Raw genomic sequence first — 14,600 nt, 5'->3', positions numbered from 1 at the left:
TAAAACATTCAAAAAGTTTGGTCTTCTTTCCAATGTAGAACAAAAACAAAATTCAAAATCTTGAAAGTTGTCACAAAATAGAATTGCCCTCCTCTGTCTAGCTCTAGTAATGAAATGGTGGTCTTATCATGACTCAGCATGGTTTCTATAGCACAAAACCAGCATCATGGATGGCAATAAAATGGCTACTGGTGATCACAGCATCGAGGCTAAGGACTGAGTCTGCATGGAAGGTGAACTAACCTTTACACCCCTTACAAGTAACCATCTCCTGATCAAGTTAAGATGCAATGTCAGGGTAACCATCTTTTTAGAAACTTCCCTAAGGGCTTCAGAATTGTAGGGTTTTAAAAGATTCAGTGAAAATTCAAACATTAACTAGGTCTAATGACCTGTAATTATCCTGAGGAAGTCCTTGTGGCCTTTAAGTTCATGCCTCTTCTGCCACAGAAGTACAGACCAACATTATGAACAGTACAGGACATTTTCCCTATGTCATTCCCAATAGTGTTTTATCTCAGAAATCTTTGCCTTAACTATTGCCTTTAATATTAATAGTGAGCATTTATATACACTTTCCATCTTCAAAGTACTCTGAAGACATTCATTGATTAATTCTCACAACAGCCCCATAAAGTGCAAGTAGTTTTATCCAATTTCACTAACAGGCAAATTGATAGAGAGAGAGTTTAAGTGATTTGCCCAAGCACACTCTATGAAATCCGTACAAGAAGTAGGATTAGAACTCAGAAATACCTAATGTCCAATACACCACATTGTTCTCCAGCAGTAACCTATTTCAATGCCTAATCATTCACACTGCTCAGGATATTTTCCTAAAGACTAATCTGAATGCTTCAATTTTTAGCTGGAGGCCATTACTTCTTGGTTTACCATCTTCAGATAATGTGAATATTCCTATTCCTTCCTTGATATGATTTCCCTGAAGATATTTATACAGTGTTATGTTCTCCCTAATCTCTTGTTTTCCAGATTGCAGAAACTGAGCTCCTACAAGTCTCTTTGCATATGTCATGTGGCCCAGCCCTTGTAGTGGCCTACTTGCTATTTCCCTTAATTTTCTTTAGGTTTTAATATTCTTAGTAGGGAGCAATGACTAGAACTGTGCAAAGAATTATAGTAAGAATGGTTGGAACTGGTGTCTGAGCTGAGGAAGATATAAATTTGATAGCCTTTCTAGATTAGCAATTTCTTCAGAAAAAGGATCTCTTCCTTGAGGACAAATTTGACTACTTGAAATGCTAGAAATAATGACACAAAATCTGCTGTGACTCAGACCCCACACAACCCTACTAAAGTCATTGGGGCTACAAGGAATTTAATCCAATGGAAGTTTCATGTACACTCTGAGGGGAGAATATGGCCCAGTAAATTATTTCTTTTGTCAATTTTTGGGGGGTGGGGTACAGTAGAAGTTCACTTGTTTACTAATAGGTTTATTTAAAAAACTCCAAAATGAGAATCTTGCTTGTGTACTGATTAGCGAAGCCACAGATAATGTAAATGGAGAAAACAGCTCTTCCATGAAATAAAGCTCTCTCGTGCATCTTGTGTCAGAAGAATTCACAAATGGCTACCTCTCTTGTTTCCAGTGAAGTGATAATATAACTCTGTTTTCCCTCATGCCCACTTTCTCCTCCCTACTTATTCTTGATGTAAAATTCAACAGGGAAGGTTAGGAAAACATTTTGCTTGTTTTGTTCATTTTGCATGCATATCACCAAATTGAAAACAAAGCTCACATAATATACTACATGTTCCAAACATCAGTGCTGCTCATTATGGAAAGTTATTAATTTGGTGACTGCTAAACTTAAAACCTCATCGGCTTATGTCCTCATCCAAGCCTACAATGGCCATAATAAATCAATGTTTTCAAGTCAGCTATGCATTTTAACAAAAGGTCTGTAAGGAAGATGAATTGGACAGCAATCTAGTCACAAAGGAAAAAAGCCTGAGATAACCTTTTTCATTAGTCATCCTATTTAATGTATAAGTATATGAATGTTTAGAAAGATGATGGTAAAATTTAAAAAAAAAAAACCAAGTGACTTAGAACTCTAAGTTTCATTTTTAAAAGTGACTTAGACACTTAGGAGCCCAAATGTCACTGAAAGTCAATGGGATTTCATTCCATTTTGGCTTTTTTGAAAATTTTATCAGCTGTGTTTTAATATTCTCCCTGATCATTCTAAACCTCAAAAACAACATTTACATGAGTGGTACAGGTATCACATAACAAAGCACAACTTGGGAAAGTAAAAAAATAAAGTCACAAGTATTATTTTACTTCCCTGTGATGTTTCCCATGATGAAATCATCAACTCTTCCTTCAATGTACCCTCACAGTCATGATGAAGTCTATTAATACTTTCATATTAAAACTACATTTAAAGACATTTATTTAGGTTGCAGGGTCAAGCACTCAAGAGTTAGGAATTGTCAGCTTTGTGGCTGCCTGTCCAACCTTAATTCAGCCTCCTTGTACCTCCAACTTGTTCACTGAATGAGGCAGGGGTCTGTGGAAAAAGCAGTATGTGATTATGTAATTAAAAATACTACTACTAACTGGTTATTAGCATCTTTCATCCCAAAGCACTTTAAAATATGGTTCATAATCCCTTTTATTCCAGGAGGAATTCTGGTACACGGAATGTAAAGTAAACAATTTAATAATAGACAGATTTTTAACTAATATGATACAAGGCCATAGTGTTTACTTCTCACCTTGCAGTAATTCAGCTATGCTGGCTGGTGAGTAGGGAGAGAAAGGACACTCACCTACACAGAAGCCAAATCAGTAGTCCCACAGACTTAGCCTTTGTTTCCACCCAAATCAGCCAATTCTCTGCTTATCATTCCAGATTTAAAAACAAAAATTAAAAGCTTCTGGGAGGAGCTGGGAGCCCTCAAAGAGGGAAAAGCCAAAGGTACATTCTGTTCTTTCTCTGACCATTCTTCCTCCCTTGAACAGGGAGCTTGAGTCTTGCTGACAATGACATTAACCAGCAGTATGACTGTTGTTGCTGTCACTTTCATTTTTGGATATGGCATCCCATGCCTACCTTACAGTAACATTACAAACATTACATGTGGGCAAGTCAAATGCTTGTATTGAACTTAGTGGTTACAGACAGCTTTAGCCATAAGTCATATTGTTGTCAGGCACACTGTACTATGAATAGATTCTGCATCTCATGGGGAATGAAAGAGGAAAACGTTCACCTGAGCTTTGATCTTCTTCCTCTCTGCCTCAGTTTTCTAAAAAGTGGCCAGCTTCACCCTAATGTTATGCAGAAATCTCCAGTTCTCTCTAGTACCATGAAAATTCATGATGTTCAATTACTTTTTGCTAAGTTTGAACAGAAATAAATTCTAGCAGCTACAAAATATACTTGACAGGCAGTTTTCTGGATTCTCTGACAATACTGTGTTCTCAGAACGGTCCCCCATTCTGAGCGCTCGGATCTGTCCTAGCCATGTCATCTCCTCAAGCAACAAGACACACAACTGGAACCTCTATATTCACAACTCAGCTGGTGTAACTTGGTGTTACTCCCTTGATCTCAGTACAGCTATGCCAATTCATAACAGCTAAAAAATCTGGTGCACTGTCTCCGACTCCTGTCCTCATGACATATAACTCCTAGTTCTAAGTAAATCCTAGTGGAAAAAAAATTAATTCCCCTTTTTACTGTGTTTATTATGTGGTTTGCATAAGCATTCATCATGATCTGCTTTAGCTTCTCCATCCAGAAGTATAAAAACAAACAGATGGCAAATAAAAATTCTTAAAGGCTCTTTGAAATAGAATGGTTACATCCAAAAAGAAATATTTCCCAAGGTCACCTACATCCTATAATGCTGGAGAGGAGAGAAGAAAGATCTTTAAATTCTAAGTAACTAGCTGCTGTCAATACAGCTGCTCAACTTTTATGTTCCCCCCCCCCCCCATTAATGCTATGATCAAGTAGAACTAAATATTGTATTTTGGACTGTGATTGCATTACCTGGTTTTGTACCATTTTCAGTGGGTGGGGTGAAGGGATTTGTGGTTTATCTTTTTTTGGGGAGGGGATCTCTGTTTTGTGTTAAGGTAACTGATGAGGATTTTGGTGTCTTGGAGAATCTTTATATTTGAGACACTGGGTAAAATTTTCAGACGGGCCTAAGTGAGCCTCAGTCTTTTAAACATGGGACTTAGGTGCTTTTGAAATTTTTTCCTATTCAGGATGAGATTCTATGATGGAGCTTTGGGAACCTGACTACATTATGGCAGCCTCCCCGGGCTGTACTGTGGGCCACAGTGCTGCTTGGAAACTTTACAATGCTTCAATCTCACTCTGCTTGCCTTTCCTGCCCCAGCCCCTTGCCTTTCCTGCAACATGTCCCCTACACAAGGGAATGCGATGGGTCCTTAGAGGGTAGTCTTGCAGCCTTACAGGGTATGTCTACACTGCAATTAAAACCCACAGCTGCCCCATGCCAGCTGACTCAAGCTAAGGGACTCAGGTAGATGTTTGGGCTAAGGCTGCAGCTGAGGTCTGGGAGCCTTCCACCTCTCAGGGCCCTAGAGCCCAGGTTCCAGACCAAGATCAAATATCTACACTGCGATTAAACAGCCCCTTAGCCTGAGCCTCGCGAGTCCAAGTCAGCTGGCACAAACCAGCCGCAGGATTTTAACTACAGTGTAGACATACCCACAGAGGCCAGTGTCTGAGTTGAAGGATACTCCACCCAACTGGAGGGCTTTTACAGTCCTTTTAAATGACTCCAGCCCTTATACCTGGTGTAAAGATGTTGCACAGGTGTGGATCTCATCCTATTTTTTTATATTTTGCTTTCTTTTGGAAGCATCTAATTTGTGGAGGGAGGAGGTGTTTGTTTTTCATATTTTTTCTAAATAGTTTATCTATTGAAATATTGTAATATCAGCTGAGACATCTACACTAACAATATAGATGATGTCAGAATATTATTAATGAATGGTCCTGGTGTCCTTTTGATATGACAAATGTCTATTTCACTTTATGCTGGTTGTCTACTGCCTTGGACATCCAGAAATTCCAAGAACAAAGATTTGCTGTTAAATTACTCTTCATTTCTTGTTTTTGAGATCCCACTGTCAGTCATAAAAGTATTCCTTTCTGTGTTGTCTGTAATGATGAACAAGGAATAGAATAATGAATAATACAAAAAAATATTACAATGACTTGATATAAACCAATGGTGAAGTTTCATCTGCAATATCATGTACAATACTTGTCACTACATTTCAAACAGAATATTGTAGAACAACAGAGGGGGAGTCAAAGAAGATATATGAAAATGGTTAAGGATGAGGGAAAACTTTTGTGCAAAGAGATGGGAAAGAATTGGATTGTTTACCTTTGGAAGGAGACAAATAAGAGGGGCATGATAAAAGTATATGCAAGAATGTAGGGTATAGAGAAGGTAGATTGGGAACTTCTTTCTCCGTCTCAGAACACAAAAAAAGCGGGGAATTGAAAAAAAATCAATAAAAGGAAATACTTTTTCACTCAATCTGAAATTAGCTCAGATTGAGTGGAACTCATTGTCACAGACAGTTGCTGAGGCCAAGACGTTAACAAGTTTAGAAAGGGACTGGATATTTGTATAGATACCAAGAATAAGAGTTATCATTAATGATAGCAAACATTTTGAAAGGGTTATTACACTGCATGCTCCAGTGCTTAAGCCAATCTCTATTACTAACCATTAGAGATCTGAACGAGACCTAATGGGTGGCAGGTATCTGTCTTCTGCAAAGTACTTACACCTTCCTACAAAGCGTTGGGTACTGGCTACTGTCAGAACAAGGATGCTGGACTAGATGGACTTCTGATAAGTCCAATATGGCAATCCCTGTGCTCCTAAGACAGAAAAGAGAGAAAAACATAAAAGAGGGAGGAAAGAGATAATACAACAGTTTGCACATTGATCATCAATAAATGGTAACTGACAAATACCCCTTCCACTTGAAACTTGTACCCTGTGGAATTCCACTGACGACATGAGGGCTACTTATAGGTTTTTGGATTAAAACTACTGTATAGTATGCCCTTACTTTTCATCTTTGTTCATGCATTTGGTGTTGCACAGGAATTTCTACCATATGCCGCACACTTCCCTTTGCTCTACTTTGATTAAATGTTTTCCTAAGAATTCCTGAAGTAGCTTGCTGAGTAGTTAAGTAAATTACAATGCATGGCACATCTTTATGGCCCAGACCTAGATATACATAGTAGATATTAGGTGTTTCATTGTTTTTATGGCAGTATAGCCATAGAATGAAAAACAAAGGGATATCTTTCAGTGGGAAAAGGAAACATTTATGATCTCAGTTTCAAAACTTATAGCCTAATAAATATGAAGTATAGGAGAATAAAGTGTCACGAATTCCACACTCATTTGCTGATATTACAGTAGCTCTGTGATATACAAGTCTAACCAGGCTGTTGATAACAATATTTCTGTAGTCCCCACCATTGCATACTGTGAATCACTTTAATAAAATGTAAATTTAAAGTCTAGTTCCCCCATTTGCTGGTACATTATTCCTGTGTTTCTCATATGTTAATTGTAATACTGTATCTCCTGTCATAATATATTAATTGCTCATCAATGTACCTCTTTAGCTCCATCTTTTTTACTTTGCTAGGATTTGTAGAATTTATTTTGTTTATATGGTCCAAAATTATTTCTGCAATAAAAAGTTTAACACAAAATAGGTCTAAATTCACTGAATTTTTCAATGTGATTTTAAAATATTAGTTCAGTGTAGTTCCCTTTTGATGACTAGAGTTTTGGAACAACTACCAAGAACATTTTCAAAATTGAGTAGGGTCATATTAATTTTAATAGTGTCATAAACTATAATCCATTGGGTTTTCTATGATGAATTGTGATTATAATATATAACATTTGGAGTTTATTCATCCTAAATTACACTTTGTTTTAAAATAACAAGAAATAAGTACTCTTGGATAGTAAGATATATTTTGTGCTCTAATTTTAAAAAGTGCAGTCTTGACTATATTTCAAACAAATAGAAGTGGCTGAAAGAAATAACCATGTGACTCGAATTTTTCATTTGAACAGTTTCAAAGCCCATTAAAAACCATAGTAAAACTGTCCTACTTTGCCTTTCTTTGTTGGAATATAATCACAATCTGTCTTGCATTAACACTTAAGTGAGTACAGCATTATCTATTTAATGCTGCATCTCTGAATGCTGGTAATGTGGCCTGAGTGTTTTTTTCTTAATGGAATGCTATAAAGCTTTAATTTTAAAATACATATATGGAATATTCTGCAGACACTTTTCATTTAAAAAAAATGAAAGTAAGAGAGTAAAAAAGTAATTGTAGATTTGTAATTCCATGTACTTAAAGCGGTATACGAGCATTTACATCCAATCCCCCATTCTATAGTATATGAAATGAAACAAATTCTCCCTGGCCTGGAATTTGTTATTCAAGCTGACAATCCAGAAGGATTTATTTACTTACTTACTATTTCTTACTCTTTCTCTTTTTTTCCAGGTTGGCAAATAAAACCAAGATTTTGGAGGCTAAGAGTGGGGTTTTATTGTTCATTTTTTCTTCCTTAAGAAATTAAAACTTCACAGTGCACTTCCACAACAAGAAAATGTTTCTTTTGATTGTAGAAGAGATGCTAACATTTTTAAATGGCTGTTGTGCATATGCTGAAACAACTTTGCATCACATTTTATTGAATTTTTATCTAACTCCAAAATACAGCTAGCTTCTGAGCCCTTCTCTAAATTCATAGGGTCAGATTTACAAGTGTTATGTAAAGGGTGCTGAATCAGTTGAAGTGTTAGTTACAATACACGTATTAGAAAACATCAAATTAACATGGCACACATTAAATGAATTAAAAATGGCTAACTGATAGATCTCAAAATGTAAACAGGTAAATATAATTGAACTGGTGTGTTTCTAGTGGAGTCTGACAGGAATAGCTTTTTGGCCCTATGCTATTTAATATTTTTATCAATGACCTGGAAAAAAACATAAAATCCTCACTTGATAAACTCTGCAAATGACACAAAAATTGGGGGCATGGTAAATAATGAAGAGGACATCAGGTAACTGATACAGAGCAATCTAGAATATCTGGTAAGCTAGACACAAGCATAATAATATGTGTTTTGATATGGCTAAATGTAAATCAGACAAAAAATGTAGGCAATACTTACATGATGTGGTTTCTGTCCTGGAAAGCAGTGACTCTGAAAATGATTTGGGTCCTGGCGAATAATCAGATGAACAGAAGCTTACAGTGAAATGTTGTACCTAAAAGGGTTAGTGCGATCTTTGGATGCATAAACAGGGGAATCTTGAGTAGGAGTAGAGAGGTTATTTTACTGCTATATTTGGCACTGGTATAACCACTGTTAGAATACTGTGTCTAGTTCTGGTGTCCACAATTCAAGAAGGATGGTAATAAATTAGAGAGGGCTTACATAAGACCCACAAGAAGGATTCAAGGATTAGAAAATCTGCCTTATACTCATAGACTCAGGGAGGTCAATTGATTTAGCTCAACAAAGAAAAGGTTAAGAGGTGTCCTACCTGGAGAACAACTATTTGATAGTGGACTCTTCAATCTAGCAGATAAAGGTATAATATGATCCAATGGCTGGACATTGAAGCTAGACAAATTCAGACTGGAAATAAAGCATAAATATTTAACCATGAGGGTAATTAACTATTGAACAAATTACCAGTGTTCATTATGGATTCTTCATCACTGACAATTTTTAGATCAAGATTGGCTATTTTTTCTAAAAGATACCTTCTACAAAATGTTTTGGGTCAATTCAATGGCCTATGTTATACAGTAGGTCAGACTAAATGATCACATTGGTCTCTTCCGGCCTTCGAATCTATGAATTTACATTATTGACTAAAAGGTATAGCCAATTGTTTGATGACACTTATGTTTCATTCTTATAAATGTTCAAGAGACCAAATAACCAAATTTAATCAAATTTATTACCTACAGACAAAGCAGTATAATACACAAAGTATAAATACAGACCCTCCTTCCAGGAAGCAATTCTTAAGTCCCAGCATGTTCATCTTACACAGAAGGTATGCTTCAACGCTCTGCATTTCAGCTAGTAGTATTTATAGTATGAGTTTACAAATGACAACGCTCTTTTAATGTCACTAAAATCAAACCCACCAATTTGTAACAGTTCCTTAACTACTTGTTTTGTTCAGTACTTCTTTTATCTCTGTTTAGGATATCACAGTCCAAAAGAGTTGGCCACAAGATACATCCCATCCTGTGCCTGGACACACCATTTACATATCATGGCTACTGACAGGCTTCTAATGATAAAGTTAACTTCAGCTTTCCAAAGTGTTATGGGGTACTTGACATGGATGAACAGAAATATGAACAGAGCATAATACAGTCAGTTAACATAATTTCCCAACACTTTTATATAAGTAATGTACATTATATTCATAAAAACAGCCATATTGGATGTGGCCAATGGTCCATCTAGCCCAGTATTCTTTTTTCCAACAATGGCCAACGCCAGGTGCTTCAGATGGAATGAACAGAACAAGACAATTAGTGAGTGCTTCAACCCTGTATTGTCCAGTCAAGCTTCTAGTAGTCAGAGGCTTAGGGATACTGAGAACATGTCTGGGGATTGGCCCTGCTTTGAGCAGGGGGTTGGGCTCAATGACCTCCTGAGGTCCCTTCCAACCCTGATATTCTATGATTCTACTATGATCCCTGATCTTCTTGGCTAAAAATCACTGATGGACTTATCCTCCATGAACTTCTCTAATTATTTTTTAACTCAGTTATACTTTTGGCCTTCACAATATCCCCTGGCAACAAATTCCACAGGTTGAGCATGTGTTGTATGAAGAAGTACTTCCTTTTGTTCACAGAAGTTAGATATGAAAATTATCTACTAGATCTCCTTCCCTGAGTCAATGCAGGGAGTGTTTCTATAATGTATTTTCTAATGGTTTTTGCCAGTCTATTTTTAAAAGTCCTGTGTGATGGGATTTTTACCACTCCCTCTTCCTCTCCCTTTCCTTCCCCCTTGCCCCCCTCCCCCGACAGTGATTTGCACAGTCTAATGGGGGAAAGGCTGATTGAAAAAAAAAACACATGTGAGGAAAATCAAAATGTAAGTCATGTTGGTTAATGAAGTACTGGAAGACACTCAGATACTACAGTGATGAGCTCTGTATAGAAATAGTACAGAATACAGTCCACTATCAGGAAATATTTTCACGTTTTTAGTTTCATCCCATTACTTCTAGTTATACTATCTAATAACACCACCTAAAATAATTTGTCTCCTGCCTTGGTGTTTACACACTTTCAATATCTGTTGTCTTTTACCATGTCTTCCCCTCAGACAAGCTTTATATATTTAGACCTTTTAAGTCAGTCTCCTGATAATTTTTGTTGCTTTGCTCTGAACACTGTCCAATTTGTTAATAAGTCTCAGGTGATCTGGTGCCCAGAACTGAATGGAATATTTATGGTGCATTCAATGAATTTGGTGAAGTTACACCAGGGTGAATTTGGCCTCATATATTTATGTGCTCTAACTGGACTAAAGAGGAAGGATTTCCATTATCTCAAGTCTATTTTGACTATACAGGGAAAATAGCTTCACCATCACACAGGTACTGCATTTTGTTCTCTACAACATGTAGCACATTTGACATTTTCCCTTTTGTTTCCTTCCCAATGAACAGTTTTAATTTTTCTGGCAACTTGCTGTTGTTTACTCTGAGGAACTACCTACATTTCCTTCATTTTCTCTTACAGCAGTTCATCATTCATCTCTTTCTCACTATACATGCTTCTCTCTTTTAGATGCTATCCCTGTACTACAACTATGTTATTAGTAAATTAACTGGGAATTGGGTTGGCACAAGGCACACTATGAAGTAGTTTTGGAGGCATATGGTAGTCTGCTTTAGACATAAAGTTGAGATTGACACTGAATAGGTTATTTAAGATAAAGCAAATACCATAAACACATTTTACATTAAAATATTTTATATATTCTTGTATTTAACCAGAATATCTCATAACTTGGATAATATGGAATAAAGTCACTTCACATTCAAAGTATTCTATCTTATACATGTACAGAGGTATACTTTGACCTCTCCTGATCACAAATGCTCTCTTCCCATCTTCCTAAGCCATTGATTATAACTAGGTTAGTGACTATAAACGACTTTTAAAAGACACATTAATATTCCTGACATTTCTGCTGATGTCAGGTGTGCTTTTTTTCATTCAACTGTACTGGTGAGTGTATTCTGGAGTCTCAATTAATTAGCCACTGTACTTTGGAATTAATAAACCAAGTATGTGACATCAAAGACTCTAGAAAAATTCCACCATGATTTCAACAGCTTCCACCCCTCCATCAACCTCAGCCTGGACCTATCTACACAGGAGGTCCACTTCCTAGACACCACGGTGCAAATAAGTGGTGGTCACATTAACACCACCCTATACCGAAAACCTACCGACCGCTATGCCTACCTTCATGCCTCCAGCTTCCATCCCGGGCACACCACAAGATCCATTGTCTACAGCCAAGCACTGAGGTACAACCGTATCTGCTCTAACCCCGCAGACAGAGACCAACACTTAGAAAATCTCCACCAAGCATTCTCAAGACTACAGTACCCACATGAGGAAATAAGGAAACAGATCAACAGAGCCAGATGTGTACCCAGAAGCCTCCTACTGCAAGACAAGCCCAAGAAAGAAACCAACAGGACTCCACTGGCCATCACATACAGTCCCCAGCTCAAACCCCTCCACCGCATCATCAGGGATCTACAACCCATCCTGGAGAATGATCCCACACTTTCACAGGCCTTGGGTGGCAGGCCAGTCCTCGCCCACAGACAACCTGCCAACCTGAAGCATATTCTCACCAGCAACTGCACACCGCACCATAGTAACTCTAGCTCAGGAACCAACCCATGCAACAAACCTCGATGCCAACTCTGCCCACATATCTACACCAGCAACACCATCACAGGACCTAACCAGATCAGCCACACCATCACCGGTTCATTCACCTGCACGTCCACCAATGTAATATATGCCATCATATGCCAGCAATGCCCCTCTGCTATGTACATCGGCCAAACTGGACAGTCTCTAAGGAAAAGGATAAATGGACACAAATCAGACATTAGGAATGGCAATATACAAAAACCTGTAGGAGAACACTTCAACCTCCCTGGCCACACAATAGCAGATTTTAAGGTGGCCATCCTCCAGCAAAAAAACTTTAGGACCAGACTCCAGAGAGAAACTGCTGAGCTCCAATTCATTTGCAAATTTAACACCATCAGTTTAGGACTAAACAAACACTGTGAATAGCTTGCCAATTACAGAACCAGTTTCTCCTCCCTTGGTTTTCACACCTCAGCTGCTGGAACAGGGCCCCATCCTCCCTGATTGATCTAACCTCGTTATCTCTAGCCTGCTTCTTGCTTGCTTATATATACACACCTGCCCCTGGAAATTTCCACTGCTTGCATCCGAAGAAGTGGGTATTCACCCACGAAAGCTCATGCTGCAAAACATCTGTTAGTCTATAAGGTGCCACAGGATTCTTTGCTGCTACATCAAAGACTAACATCTATATTTTATGCTCTACAGTTCATGCCAAAATATATTTTGCACAATCTGAGGATGTCATCATCACACAACTATTTCTTTTAACACTAATTCTATAACATTTATTATTAGATTTTATTTTCTGGGTATTGGTTATAGTCCAATTCTTATACTATTTTGGGTCCACAGGGGATATTAGTTGGCAGCTCCTCCCTGGAGTGTAAGCATGGGCTTGTATCTGTCACAGTTCATGAATTCCCCTGATACCTGCTCCTCTGTGGCAAGAGGAAGACCCTAGCACATGTCTGTGTAGAGTGTGCCAGGCTACAGCGAGTCTTCCATTTCCTCCAGAACCTCTTAATGAGGTTCTGGCTGCATTTTCCCCTGCACCTCCTTAACCCATAAAGTTGTAAGACTTCCTCATCAACCTCCTCATCCTGGCCAAGATGGCCATCCATTACTACAGGAGGAGGAAGCTGGATGGCGGGCAGGGTGGAGGGGGCCGGGGAGAAATGCTCTGCGAAGTGAGGCCTATCTCTGGTCCCTCATCTGATCATTGCCCCAGACAGAGTTCATTTGGGCAGTGTCCACTGACTCCTTAGATGTCTTAGAGGAACAGTGGGCATTGTTAGGGGGTCTCTGCTCAGTGGACCCCTCTGCATTCCTGATTTTTAACCTGTAATCTTCACTCTTGTTCTTGTTTTTTTCATTTGTTTTTCCCAGTATTCACTTGTGACATGGGTTCAATTGCTCATCCCACTCAGTTGAGGGGGTGGGCCATTAGCTTTGGGCAGGCTTAGGCCCACCATCTCCCAGGGTATATCTACACTACCCCCCCAATCAGTGGGCAGTGATCGATCCAGTGGGGGTCGATTTATCGCATCTAGTCTACACGCGATAAATCGATCCCCGAGTGCTCTCCTGTCTACTCCTGTACTCCATCACCATGAGAGGTGCAGGCGGAGTTGATGGGGGAGCGGCAGCAGTTGACTCACCATGGTGAAGACACCACGGTAAGTCGATTTAAGTATGTCAACTTCAGCTATGTTATAACTTAGATTGATCCTCTCCCTCTCTCCCCCCCAGTGTAGACCAGGCCCCAGTAACCACAATGGGAACTTATACTATATCAGCAATTGATATCTGAGAAGCTGTATTTTCAGTTACTTAGAATAGAAATAATTGTAAGAATCTAGCTACCTCTATGGAATGATAGCTGGTACATACTGAATTTTAATGGCAACTACTGTGATAGTCTTTTTCCATTAAAGATAAATGCCCTCTTGCATGTCAGAACTCAGCTGACTCTGGCCTCAATCACCTAGCAGTCTAATGAGCTCAGCTGGGCCCGATAAACCCTCACTACGTGACTGTGCTTCCTGATTGGACAGAAGGGCCAACAGATCACCATTTAGGGTTGTAGCAACAGCAGCATAATGGCTGTTCAATGCATTCCATGCCCACAGATGCTTCAGACCTGCTTGCTGTCTGGACCCTCCTCCAGCCAGTGCCTGCTCCCACCCTGGCCTTTCTCCCTACCTTCCTCTGAACTGCTGCTGATTCCCAGCTCTGACCACTGGCTTGTCTGCTGATCTTGACTCTGATTCTGTATTTTGGTTCAGTTCTGGCCCCTGACTTCTGGTTCCCGACCAGGCTTCCAGTTCTGCATGCTGATTCTGCTCCAACCATTAGGCTAGACTCCTCTGACCACTAGGAATTACTTTGCAATTAAGCATTAATTCCTGTTTGGTTATTATAAAGTGTTACAAAATCAATTCATCAAGAATATACTTAGATATGTTATGACAAGTTATTAAGAGAAATGCAGGCAGTTTTGTTTAAAACAATCCTAATACAGTTCATGCTTCTCGACTAATATTGTTCACCTCTCT

This window comes from Mauremys reevesii, linkage group 5 (genome assembly GCF_016161935.1).
Source record: "Mauremys reevesii isolate NIE-2019 linkage group 5, ASM1616193v1, whole genome shotgun sequence".
Classification (NCBI taxonomy): domain Eukaryota; kingdom Metazoa; phylum Chordata; order Testudines; family Geoemydidae; genus Mauremys; species Mauremys reevesii.
This window is presented reverse-complemented; position numbering follows the sequence as displayed.